General features: G+C 46.4%; 1 protein-coding gene across 3 annotated transcripts in view; it reads left to right on the top strand.

Moving 5' to 3' along the window:
• The window catches only part of LOC100090352 (neuropeptide Y receptor type 4-2-like), a 36657-nt gene that overhangs the window by 19736 nt on the left and 4689 nt on the right, over nt 1-12232 (top strand). The gene's annotated exons all lie outside the window — the stretch shown is intronic.

Consider the following 12232-nt stretch of genomic DNA (forward strand, 5'->3'; position numbering starts at 1 on the left):
ACTGCCTGCCAAAAACCTACCTGTGAATTCACTTGAATCCATTCGTGTGGATTTATGGGTGCAACTCTGTCACCTTCCTTCTACAGAATTTAATAAGAACATCCTAATAATCAAATTAACTGCCACATGAGTTCCCACACTCATTGACGCACACGTACACATTTGTAAAAATTTAGGGAAATGGTAGCACAGAGGGACATTTTCTTTGGCTAGTATATTTAGACTGAATGTCATACAAAAGCTTTAATAACCTTGCTAGGAAATAAAATACTCCTAATGTTATCTTTCTGACCTGGCACTCAACTGTTACAACTGATCCTGAGAAAAATATTAACTAGTGAATTATTAGCAGTGATATGAATAATGATTCTAACAGCACAGACGAAGGATTGGAGCCTAAGTGTGTCTGTATTTTGATCCTCATGAAGGTTACCCTGGAAGGCAGCTACCCAACTGAAGTAGAATATGGAGAGATGGATGCTGGGCAGCATGGAGAGGTGGCTAGAGCACGGGCCTGGGAGTCAGAAGGTCATGGGTTCTAATCCCGTCTCCAACACTCGTCTGCTGCGTGACCTGGGGCAAGTCGCTTCACTTCTCTATGCCTCAGTCACCATATCTGTAAAATGGGGATCGAGACTGTGTGCCTCATGTGGGACAGGGACTGTGTTCAATCCAATTTGCTTGTGTCCACCCCAGCACTTAGTACAGTGCCTGGCATATAGTAAGCACTTAACAGATACCACAATTATCATCATCATTATTACCGCAGTCCATCCCCAGCCCTTCTGCCAGGTGCCTGGGAATTCTGCAAGCCCTGGGATAGCTTTCCCTGGTTTCCCCTTACGGTAGCTTCTCTACAGTAGGTTGAGGGGACATTTATCAAACAATGAATTGTATTTGTTGAGCACTTACTATGTGCAGAGCACTGTACTAAGTGCTTGGCAGAGCATGATCAAACACAATTAGCAGACACGTTCCCTGCCCATAATGAGCTTACGGACTAGAGGGGGAGACAGACATCAAAGTAAATACTTTATAATAGATAAATTAAATATATAAATTATATCTTTATAATAATAAATTATAAGTACAATTCCAAGTGCTGTGGGTTATGTTCGTATAATAATAACCCCAAATTCTGTGGGGTTGGGGCAAATATCAAATGTCCAAACCTTCCAGATCAAAGTGCATAAGTGATGCAAAAGGGAGAGGGAATGGGGGAAAAGAGGGCTTAATATTAATAGGGGGAGGATCTCTTGGAGGAGATGTGACCTTAGCAATGCTTTGAAAGTTGGAAGTGTGGTGGTCTGGCATATATGGAGAGGGAAGGAGTTGCAGGCTGGAGATGGGGGGCAGAGAATTATATTAATGCCTATCTCCTCCTCTAGACTCACTGTGGGCAGGGAAAATGCCTACCAAGTTGTACTCTTCCAAGCACTTAGTACATTACAGTGCACATAGTAAGCACTCAGTAAATATGTATGATTGATATTACATCACCAGTGGTCAGGAATATCATGTCCTGAGGAACCCAGGATTTATTAATTAATTATGGCACTTGTTAACGATAGCGGGAGAAGAACTGCTTGCATTATCTCCCGGGAAAATTCTAACGGGCCTCAGCACCAAGGAAGACAAACGGAGAAATCAAAACCCTGATGGAGATGTGACAAGGGAGACATATACTAGGACCTTCTTCCTTCAATAAACGTTATGCAATTAGGTAGCTCAGTAAACATTTGATCAATAAAGAGAAAGGTTGGAGCCTGCCCATTTGATCCTTTGTACTCACCAAAGTGTTTGCTCAACATTTATGACTTGGCAATGGTGCGTGTTGGGAAAATACAGAGACTAGTTTATTGGCTATTTATCTTGCATTTATACACTGTGATAATAGCACTGTGATAATCTGAAGCCAGCATTCTCCACGTGCCTCAGCTCCGCTCTGAGACTGGAGCAGCTCTTTGGAAACTTCACTGACTTCTAAAGATCACTAGGGCAATGATGAATCCCAGCAAGCCTTTGGGTCAGCTGGAGGTGTCTTCCTGGAAAGTGTTCCTTAGAGGGAAACATGCACCCCAGAAGAATATTTTGAATAGCTTATGAATAACCTTTGGAAATGATCCTCTTAGAAGTTGAACTGTCAGCTTGCTGGCTGCTTGGCTTCATCTTCTGCTCACTGCTAGCAGGCTGCCCTGCCAGATAGAAGATTGCATACTTGCTCTTACTCCAAGTGGAATTTCAGTGGCAGCAGGAAAACCCATTATTCCAAGGGAAGCACAACTCCTCCAAGAAGGCTTCCCTGACTAAACCCTCTTCTCCCATTCCCTTCTGTGCTGCTCTTATTTACTCCTTCATTCATCCTCTTTCCCATCCCCTCAAGCACATATGTATATATCTGTAATTTATTTAATTAATCTATTTGTTTCTTTATATTGATGTCTGTCTCCCCAAGACTGTAAGCTTTTTGTGGGTAGGAATATGCCTGTTGGTTGTTTTATTGTACTCTCCCAAGTGCTTAGTACAGTGCTTTGCCTACAGTAAGTGCTCAATAAATATGATTGATTGAAATATGATTGAATGAAGCCCTTATCCAGGACAGATAGAAATTTGTGTAAATTGCCCTCAAGACTGTAAGCTTCTTGTGGGCAGGGAACATTTCTACCAAGTCTACTAGAAGCAACACAGCCTAGCGGATAGAGCACAGGTCTGAAGTCAAAAGGTCCTGGGTTCTAATCCCTCTCTGCCACTTATCTGCTGTGTGACCTTGGGTAAGTCACTTAACTTCTCCGGGCTTCAGTTACCTCATCTGTAAAATGAGGTAAAATCTGTTAAACTCTTAGTAGAGTGTCCTGCACATAGTAAGCGCTCAATAAATACTACTGAATGAATGAATAAAATGGGGATTAAGACTGTGAGCCCCATGTGGGACAGGGACTGTGTCCAACATGATTATCTTGCATCCACCCCCGTGCTAATACAGTGCTTGGCATGTAGTAAGCGCTTAACAAATAACACACAAAAAAAGGTTGTGGAAGTTTGAAAAAAGCCCTTTGAAGTTTATCAAGATTTATAAGGTGAAATTTTGGACCACTGTACTTGTTTCTGGATGGGTCCCTGACATTTACCATCACCGAGTAGTATTTAGGGAAGCAGCATGGCCTAGTGGCAAAGGCACGGACTTGGGAGTCAGAGGACGTGGGTTCCAATTGCGGCTCTGTCATTCGTCTGCTGTGTGACCCTGGGAAAGTTACTTAAACTTCTCTGTGCCTCAGTTACCCCATCTGTAAAATGAGGATTAAGACCGTGAGCCCTATGTGGGACAGGGACTGTGTCCAACCTTATTACTTGTAGCTCTCCAAGTGCTTAGTGAATAGTAAGCACTTAAGAAATACCATAATAATAAGTATTGTTATTACTATTTATTGTAACAATAATAATAATGGCATTTGTTAAGTGCTTACTATGTGCAAAGCACTGTTCTAAGTGCTGGGGAGGATACAAGGTGATCAGGTCATCCCACGTGGGGCTCACAGTCTTAATCCCTATTTTACAGTTGAGGGAACTGAGGCACAGAGAAGTTAAGTGACTTGCTCAAAGTCACACAGCTGACAGGCGGTGGAGTCGAGATTTGAACCCATGACCTCTGACTCCCTAGCCCGTGCTCTTTCCACTGAGACACACTGCTTTTCTTGATCAGCTGGAAGTGTCTTCCTGGAAAGTGCTCCTTTGAGGGAAACATTCGCCCTGGAAGAATATTTTGTGTAACTTGTGAATCACCTTTGGAAGTGATCCTCCTAGAAGTTGTGATGGGAGGGCAGTGGTCTGAGGGATGTGAAAGAGGAGGGAGTTCCAGGCAGCAGGGAGAGCATCAGAAAGAGGTTGTCAGTGAGATAGAGGAGAGAGGGACTTAGTGGAGTCTTCGAAAGACAGTGGGAAGGCATAGCTAGAGAGTTAGGAGGGATGCCAGGAGAGGTCACTGCCACTGAAACCAAGTTTAGATAACATCTCCGGGAGAAGGGGGCAGTCCACCGTGTCAAAGGCAGTTGAGAGGTTGAAGAGCACTAGGTTAGAATAGAGGCCATTGGATTTGGCAAGAAGAGGACTGTCGAAGAGAAACAGTTTCCTGAGTGATCACTCTGTGTCACGCACTGTGCTAGGCACAGGCCTGATACAAGTTAATCAGGTTGAACACAGTTCCTGTCCCACGTGGGGCCCACAGCCCGAGCAGAAGTGGGATGAAGCATAGAATCCTCAGTTAAAGTTGTGGGACTTGAGGCACAGAAAAGTTAGGGGACTTGACTCATTCATTCATTCAATAGTATTTATTGAGCACTTACTTATGTGCAGAGCACTGTACTAAGCACTTGGAATGTACAATTCGGCAACAGATAGAGACCATCCCTGCCCAATGACGGACTCACAGTCTAATCTGGGCAGATAGACGGCAGAGCAAATAGAACGAAACAAAAACGTCACGCAGCAAGTTGTGGGCAGAGCTAGAATTAGAACCCAGGTTCTCTGACTCCTAGGCCTGTGCTCTTTCCAATAGAACAACCTGTTTCCCTTCCCAGAAGCAGCGTGGCTCAGTGGAAAGAGCCCAGGCTTGGGAGTCAGAGGTCATGGGTTCGAATCCTGGCTCCGTCCCTTGTCAGCTTACTGTGGGCAAGTCACTTCACTTCTCTGTGCCTCAGTTACCTCATCTGTAAAATGGGGATTAAAACTGTGAGCCCCACGTGGGACAACCTGATCACCCTGTGTCTACCCCAGCGCTTAGAACAGTGGTCTGCACATAGTAAGCACTTAACAAATACCAACATTATTATTATTATTATTCCCTGCTATATCATCTTGGGCAATGCTTAACTTCTCTGTGCCTCAGTCTCCTCATCTGTAAAAGGGAGATTCGATATCTGTTCTCCCTCCGACTTAAACAGTGAGCCCCCACTGTGTCTGACCTGACGCTCTTGTACCTATCCCAGCCCTTAGTACAGTGCTTGCCACACAGTACTTAATAAATACCATGATCATTATTAGTGAGTATATTTGCTTTTATCATTTTAAAAAGGAAGTCAGGGTTCGGGTCACCACTCAGATATAGAGAAGCAACGTGGCTCACTGGAAAGAGCACGGGCTTTGGAGTCAGAGGTCATGGGTTCGAACCCCGGCTCTACCACTTGTCAGCTGTGTGACTTTGGGCAAGTCACTTAACTTCTCGGTGCCTCAGTTACCTCATCTGTAAAATGGGGATTAAGACTGTGAGCCCCACGTGGGACAGCCTGATTCCCCTGTGTCTACCCCAGCGCTTAGAACAGTGCGCGGCACATAGTAAGCGCTTAACAAATACCAACATTATTACCTGGTTCCTAATAGTGAAGCTGTCCTTTCAGTACTTTTGCAGAGCAGAGAATTCTCCTGTGATCAGAGGCACCTCTGGGCTTCTTCTAATCCCTGTCTTTTTGTTGTCACGCTCAGTCAATCAATCGTATTTATTGAGCGCTGACTGTGTCCGAGTACTATACTAAATGCTTGGGAGAGTACAATAAACAGACATATTCCCTGGCCACAACGAGCTCTAGAGGGGGACACTGACAATAATATAAAGAAATAAATGACAGACATGGACATAAGTGATGTGGGGCTGGGACGGGGTGATGAATGAAGGGAGCAAGTCAGGGCGACGCAGAAGGAAGATGGAGAAGAGGAAAGGAGGGCTTAGTCAGGGAAGGCCTCTTAGAGGAGTTGCGCCTTCAATAACGCTTTGAAGGAGGAGAGAGTCATTGTCTGTAATCGGTCCATCGCCCTCCAGCTCTTCTCTCATATATCGTTGTCCTTGCCTCATATTTTTATGTTTTTGTATTAGGCATCTGGCACCAGCTCACTATCCCTCACTGTTTTCTTAAATCTCTCACCCTCTGACAGCCCCTTCCCTTCCTCCTTCGAGCACGCACAAGCCTCCTCCAGACGACATGCGCGCTCTCTCTCGATCCCAGCGGGGCTGCCAACCCTCCGTAAATTCTGGCAGCTGTGCCCGTCACAGCAGCTGCCAAAGGGGCTGGAGCTGAGTCCCCTACGGTTGCCAGACACCATGCAAATTCACCCACAGGCAGTAAAAAGGAGCTAACATTGATCAAGCAGCATGACTTAATGGTTAGAGCACCGGCCTGGGAGTCAGAAGGTATGGGTTCTAATCCCGGTCCCGCCACTAGTCTGCCATGTGGCCTTGGGCAAATCACTTAACATCTCTGGGCCTCAATTATCTCCTCCATAAAATGGGGATTGAGACTGTGAGCCCCTGGTGGGACAGGACTTTGTCCAACCTGATGTGCTTGTATCCATCCCAGCAATTAGTACAGTGCCTAGCACATAGTAAATGTGCTATTGATGCCTGTCTACTTGGTGTGTTTTGTTGTCTGTCACTCCCCTCTAGAGTGTGAGCCCATTGTTGGGTAGGGATTGTCTCTATTTGTTGCCAAATTGTACTTTCCAAGTGCTTAATACAGAGCTCTGCACACAGTAAAGCATTCAATAAATACGATTGAATGAATGAATGACTGAATGAAATGCTTAAAAAATACCATAATAATTATCAGGTCCATAAAACCTGTAGAAATATTTTTATTTCGGTGAATGCTGTGGCGGAGGGCATTTCACTGTGTCCCTGCACCGGCCTTGCCGGCCCAGATGTCAGAATTCAAGGAGGGTGGGCGGCTCTGCCAGAAAAAGGAGGAAGCAGCACATCGCTGCCTCTGCTAACGAGGTCCAGAGAGACTCTTGGGGCCAGGATGGGAGCCATTCCATAGGACACAGTTCCACTACTGCTTAGTTGATGATGATGATATTTGTTAAGCGCTTACTATGTGTCAAGATCTGTTCTAAGTGCCAGGGTAGACACGAGGTAATCAGGTTGGACACAGTCCCCACCCCACATGGGATGCCCAGTCTTCATCCCCATTTTACAGATGAGGAACTGAGGCACAGAGAAGTGAAGTGACTTGCCTAAGGTCACACAGCAAAGTGGCAGAGCCGGGATTAGAAACCAGGTCCTTCTGACTCTCGGGACTGTGCCCTATCCACTAGACCATGCTCTTTATCTTTTTTAAGGTTAGTCAGGGGGTTCCAGCTGCGTGATTTTCTTCGCTGGGAGACTAGAAACCAGATGATTTCCAAGCACCAAGCCGACCTCATACACTTCAAATTTATCCTTTCCTGCCTTAACTCTGCCCTCTCCTCCGCCAGGCAAAACTTCTTCTCCTCCCTCATCGACACCCATGCCCATCACCCCCGCCAATTGTTCCGGACCTTTAACTCTCTCCTTAGGCCCCCTGTTCCTCCCCCTCCCCCATCTCTCACCCCCAATGATCTGGCCACCTACTTCATCACAAAAATCAACACAATCAGGTCTGAGCTCCCCAAAGTCACCCCTCCGCCTCCCCCCTCTCCCCCCACCAACCCTCTCCCCTACTTTCCCATCTTTCCCTGCAGTATCCTCAGAGGAGATGTCCTCCCTCCTCGCAAGTACCACCCCCTCCACCTGCGCCTCGGACCCCATTCCCTCTCACCTTATTAAAACCATCGCCCCTGCCCTCCTCCCTTCCTTAACTTCTATTATTAACCACTCAATCTCCAATGGCTCCTTCCCCTCTGCCTTCAAACATGCCCACATCTCCCCATCCTAAAAACGCCTGATCTTGACCCCACTTCCCCTTCCAGTTATCGCCCTATCTCCCTACTACCCTTCCTTTCCAAAATCCTAGAACGAGTCGTCTACAATAGCTGCTTAGAATTCCTTAACTCCCATTCTCTCCTGAACCCCCTCCGATCTGGCTTCCGTCCCCTCCACTCTACCGAGACTGCTCTCTCTAAGGTCACCCGTGACCTACTTCTTGCCAAATCCAATGGCTCCTACTCCATTCTGATCCTCCTTGACCTCTCTGCTGCCTTTGACACTGTCGACCATCCCCTCCTCCTCCACACCTTATCTCACCTTGGCTTCTCGGACTCCGTCCTCTCCCGGTTCTCCTCTTACCTCTCTGGCCGGTCATTCTCGATCTCCTTCGCTGGCGCCTCCTCCCCCTCCCATCCTTTAACTGTTGGAGTTCCTCAAGGGTCAGTTCTTGGCCCTCTTCTGTTCTCCATTTACACTCACTCCCTCGGTGAACTCATTCGCTCTCACGGCTTCGACTACCATCTCTACGCAGATGACACGCAGATCTACATCTCTGCCCCTGTCCTCTCCCCCTCCCTTCAGGCTCGCATCTCCTCCCGCCTCCGGGACGTCTCCACCTGGATGTCGGCCCGCCACCTAAAACTCAACGTGAGCAAGACTGAGCTCCTCATCTTCCCTCCCAAACCCAGTCCTCTCCCAGACTTCTCTATCACCGTGGATGGCACGACCATCCTTCCCGTCTCTTGGGCCCACGATCTCGGTGTCATCCTTGACTCGTCTCTCTCGTTCACCCCACACATCCTATCCGTTACCAAGACCTGCCGGTTTCACCTTTACAATATCGCCAAGATCCGCCCTTTCCTCTCCACCCAAATGGCTACCTTACTGCTATGGGCTCTCGTTATATTCCGGCTAGACTACTGGGTCAGCCTTCTCTCTGACCTCCCTTCCTCCTCTCTCGCCCCGCTCCGGTCTATTCTTCACTCCGCTGCCCGGCTCATCTTCCTGCAGAAATGATCTGGGCATGTCATTCCCCTTCTTAAACACCTCCAGTGGTTGCCTATCGACCTCCGCTCCAAACAAAAACTCCTCACTCTAGGCTTCGAGGCTCTCCATCCCCTTGCCCCTTCCTACCTCTCCTCCCTTCTCTCTTTCTACCGCCCACCCCGCACGCTCCGCTCCTCCGCCGCCCACCTCCTCACCGTCCCTCGGTCTTGCCTATCCTGCCGTCGACCCCCGGGCCACGTCCCCCCGTGGTCCTGGAACACCCTCCCTCCTCACCTCCGCCAAACTGATTCTCTTCCCCTCTTCAAAACCCTACTTAAAACTCACCTCCTCTGAGAGGCCTTCCCAGACTGAGCTCCCCTTCTCCCTCTACTCCCTCTACCACTCCCCCTTCACCTCTCTGCAACTTAACCCTCTTATCCCCTCATTTCCCTCTGCTCCTCCCCCTCTCCCTTCCCATCCCCTCAGCACTGTACTCGTCCGCTTGACTGTATATATTTTCATTACCCTACTTATTTTGTTAATGAAATGTACATCGCCTCGATTCTATTTAGTTGCCATTGTTTTTACGAGATGTTCTTCCCCTCGACTCTATTTATTGCCATTGTTCTCATCTGTCCGTCTCCCCCGATTAGACTGTAAGCCTGTCAAATGGCAGGGACTGTCTCTATCTGTTGCTGACTTGTTCATTCCAAGCGCTTAGTACAGTGCTCTGCACATAGTAAGCGCTCAATAAATACTATTGAATGAATGAATGAATGAATGATTAAGGGTAATGGTGTGTTTATTATGGGGTTTTATTCTCCTTTACTAATAAAAAGATCTGTTGGGCCACATAATAATAATGACAATAATGATGGTATTTGTTAAGTGCTTACTATGTGTCAAGCACTGTTCTAAATGCTAAGGTAGATACATGCTAATCAGGTTGGACAGAGTCCCTGTCCCACATGGGGCTCAGACTCAATCCCCATTTTACAGTTGAGGGAACTGAGGCCCAGAGAAGTGAAGTGACTTGCCCAAGGTCACATAGCAGACAAGTGACAGAGCCGAGATTAGAACTCAGGTCTTTCTGACTCGAGTTCAACAGAAGGAGCTTGAAGTGAGCGGAAGTGAGCTTCTTGGCATCTTGTAGGCTCGTGCTGGGGGTGACTACCAAACTGAGCTGAGGACAAGAAATGTCCTGGGAGAAACACAAATTCAGATAATTTTCTCAGGTCTCCACTGAACTCTGCGGTGGGACTCAGATATATAACTGACTGGAAGAAGAGAGGCTGAGGTTAATGGTCTTCTCTTGGCACATCAGGTCTGACTTGGTACTCTCTTCTGTTGAAGTGAAACTATCAGGAAAAGGTAAAATCAAAGAGGAAGATACCAAACTAATACAAAGGAGGCAATCTTAGTGGGGAAGATGGGGTTTGGATGCATATCCAGTTTTGTAGCAGTATTATTAAGAGCTTATTGTGTGCAGAGCACTGTACTAAGCACTAAGAGAGACAACACAGGAAGGAATTAGACATGCTCCTGTATCTCAAAAAGGGAATTCTTAGTACAACAGATATTTGTAGAAGCAGCATGATGTGGAGGAACGAGCACAGGCCTGGGAGTCAGAAGGTCATGGGTTCTAATCCCAGCTCTACCAGTTGTCTGTTGTGTAACCTTGTCTGCTGTGCAAGTCACTTCACTTCTCTGGGCCTCAGTTCCCTCATCTGTAAAAGTGGGGATTGAGACCGTGAGCCCCACGTGGGACAGGGACTGTGTTCAATCCAATCTGCTTGTATCCACCCCAGCGCTTAGTACAGTGCCTGGCACATAGTTATGTGCTTAACAAATACCATAATTATTAATTATTATTATTTGTCCCTATATGACTAGTTTATTGGGAAATTTGGGCTTTTGTGCTGGTTTGCCACTGTTCTCCTAGCTGACCTGAACTAAGGAACTTCTTTCCTATGCCGAAGAGACCAAAACACAGAACACTTGCTAAATACCTTAGTGAGGTGGACAGCAAGAAAGAGAAGGGGAAAAGTCTGTCTCTCCAGAAAAGCCTTATAAAGAAAAGTTTGTGCAAATGAAATGATGTTTTCAAATTGCTTTGAGCTCTTGAGAAGACAGCTGCAGTAAGAACATCAAATGTAATCCTTTAATGTAATTGTCCAGAAAACAAAACAAAACAAAAATGTTCTCTTCACATTTAATATACTGAGATGTTGAGACAACGTCTTTATCAAATGGACTGACTCATTTCCCTTCTCTTTGAACGCTAGGACTGGACCTCTCGTGGGTTAAGTGGTGTGGAGACTGTGAGTTTCCAAACTCTTCTGGAGAGCAGGGGATGAGAGTGTCGGCTCAGGAAAATGAAGAAAAGAAAGGATGACACATGCGGTCATTTCAGTGAGGCTGTTTTCATTTCAGCCTTGGAAAAAAGTCACTATTTGAATCCCCACTCTTCAATTATCAATGCTGCTTTATCAAAGCCCTAATTGGAAACAATTCATCCGAGACGGACCCTGGGAGTCAGGAGGACTTGGGCTCTAATCTTGGCCCCGTCCCTTGTCTGCTGCATTAACTTGTGTCATTCACTTCACTTCTCTGTACCTTGATTACCTCATCTGCAAAATGGGGATTAAGACTTGTGAGCCCCCGTGGGACATGGGCTGTGTCCACCTAATTATCTTATATATATCCCAGAACTTAGTACAGTGCCTGGCACATAGTAAATGATTAACAAAGACCATAAAAAGGAGAATAAATAACTGTAATTGGCCTGGTCCTCTCAGCCACTATTGGTGTCATTATGGCTTATTTTATATGATAATAATAATGATGGTATTTGTTAATCACTTACTATGTGCCAAGCACTGTGCTAAGTGCTGGGATAGATACCAGTTAATCAGATTGTCCCATATGGGGTTCACAGTCTTAATCTCCAGTGTACAGATGAGGTAACTGAGGCACAGAGAAGTAAAGTGACTTGTCCAAGGTCACACAGCAGAAAAGTGGTGGAGCTGGGATTAGAACCCACAAACTCTGACTCCCAAGCCCATACTCTTTCCATTGAGCCACGCTGCTTCTCTAAATCCACCCGAATTAGATTTTGGAAGCCCCAACTCATAGATGTGCAGAAGAATGTGAGATGGGTACGGCCAAACCTGAGACTTATGTTGGTTTTATGGATTTATGTTGGTTGATTCAAGCTGTAAAGAAGAATCCAAACAAGGAATCTCAAAGAAGTGATTTTGGGGCTGGGAGAGTTAACCGGACCCAGTTCCCCTTTAGGTATCTAACACTGGTGGTGTTCTCTACCACCCATGTACTACTTTGATCTTCATTGTTTGCTGAACCATGAGGAACTTGGAGACTTTCTAGGATGAGACTCAGTCATCAGGAAGTAGATGAGGCAATAATTCCAGAAAGAGACATTCATTCTTTTTGCTGAAGTCCCCAGGACTACCCTCGTCACTCACAACTGGACAGTTGTTATCACTTGAATCGCTAGTCGCCCTGCGTCCATCCCTCTTTCCTCTTCCATGTATAATGTCTGTTTCGGCTAGGCTC

The sequence above is a fragment of the Ornithorhynchus anatinus genome, chromosome 3, assembly GCF_004115215.2.
Source record: "Ornithorhynchus anatinus isolate Pmale09 chromosome 3, mOrnAna1.pri.v4, whole genome shotgun sequence".
Classification (NCBI taxonomy): Eukaryota; Metazoa; Chordata; class Mammalia; order Monotremata; family Ornithorhynchidae; genus Ornithorhynchus; species Ornithorhynchus anatinus.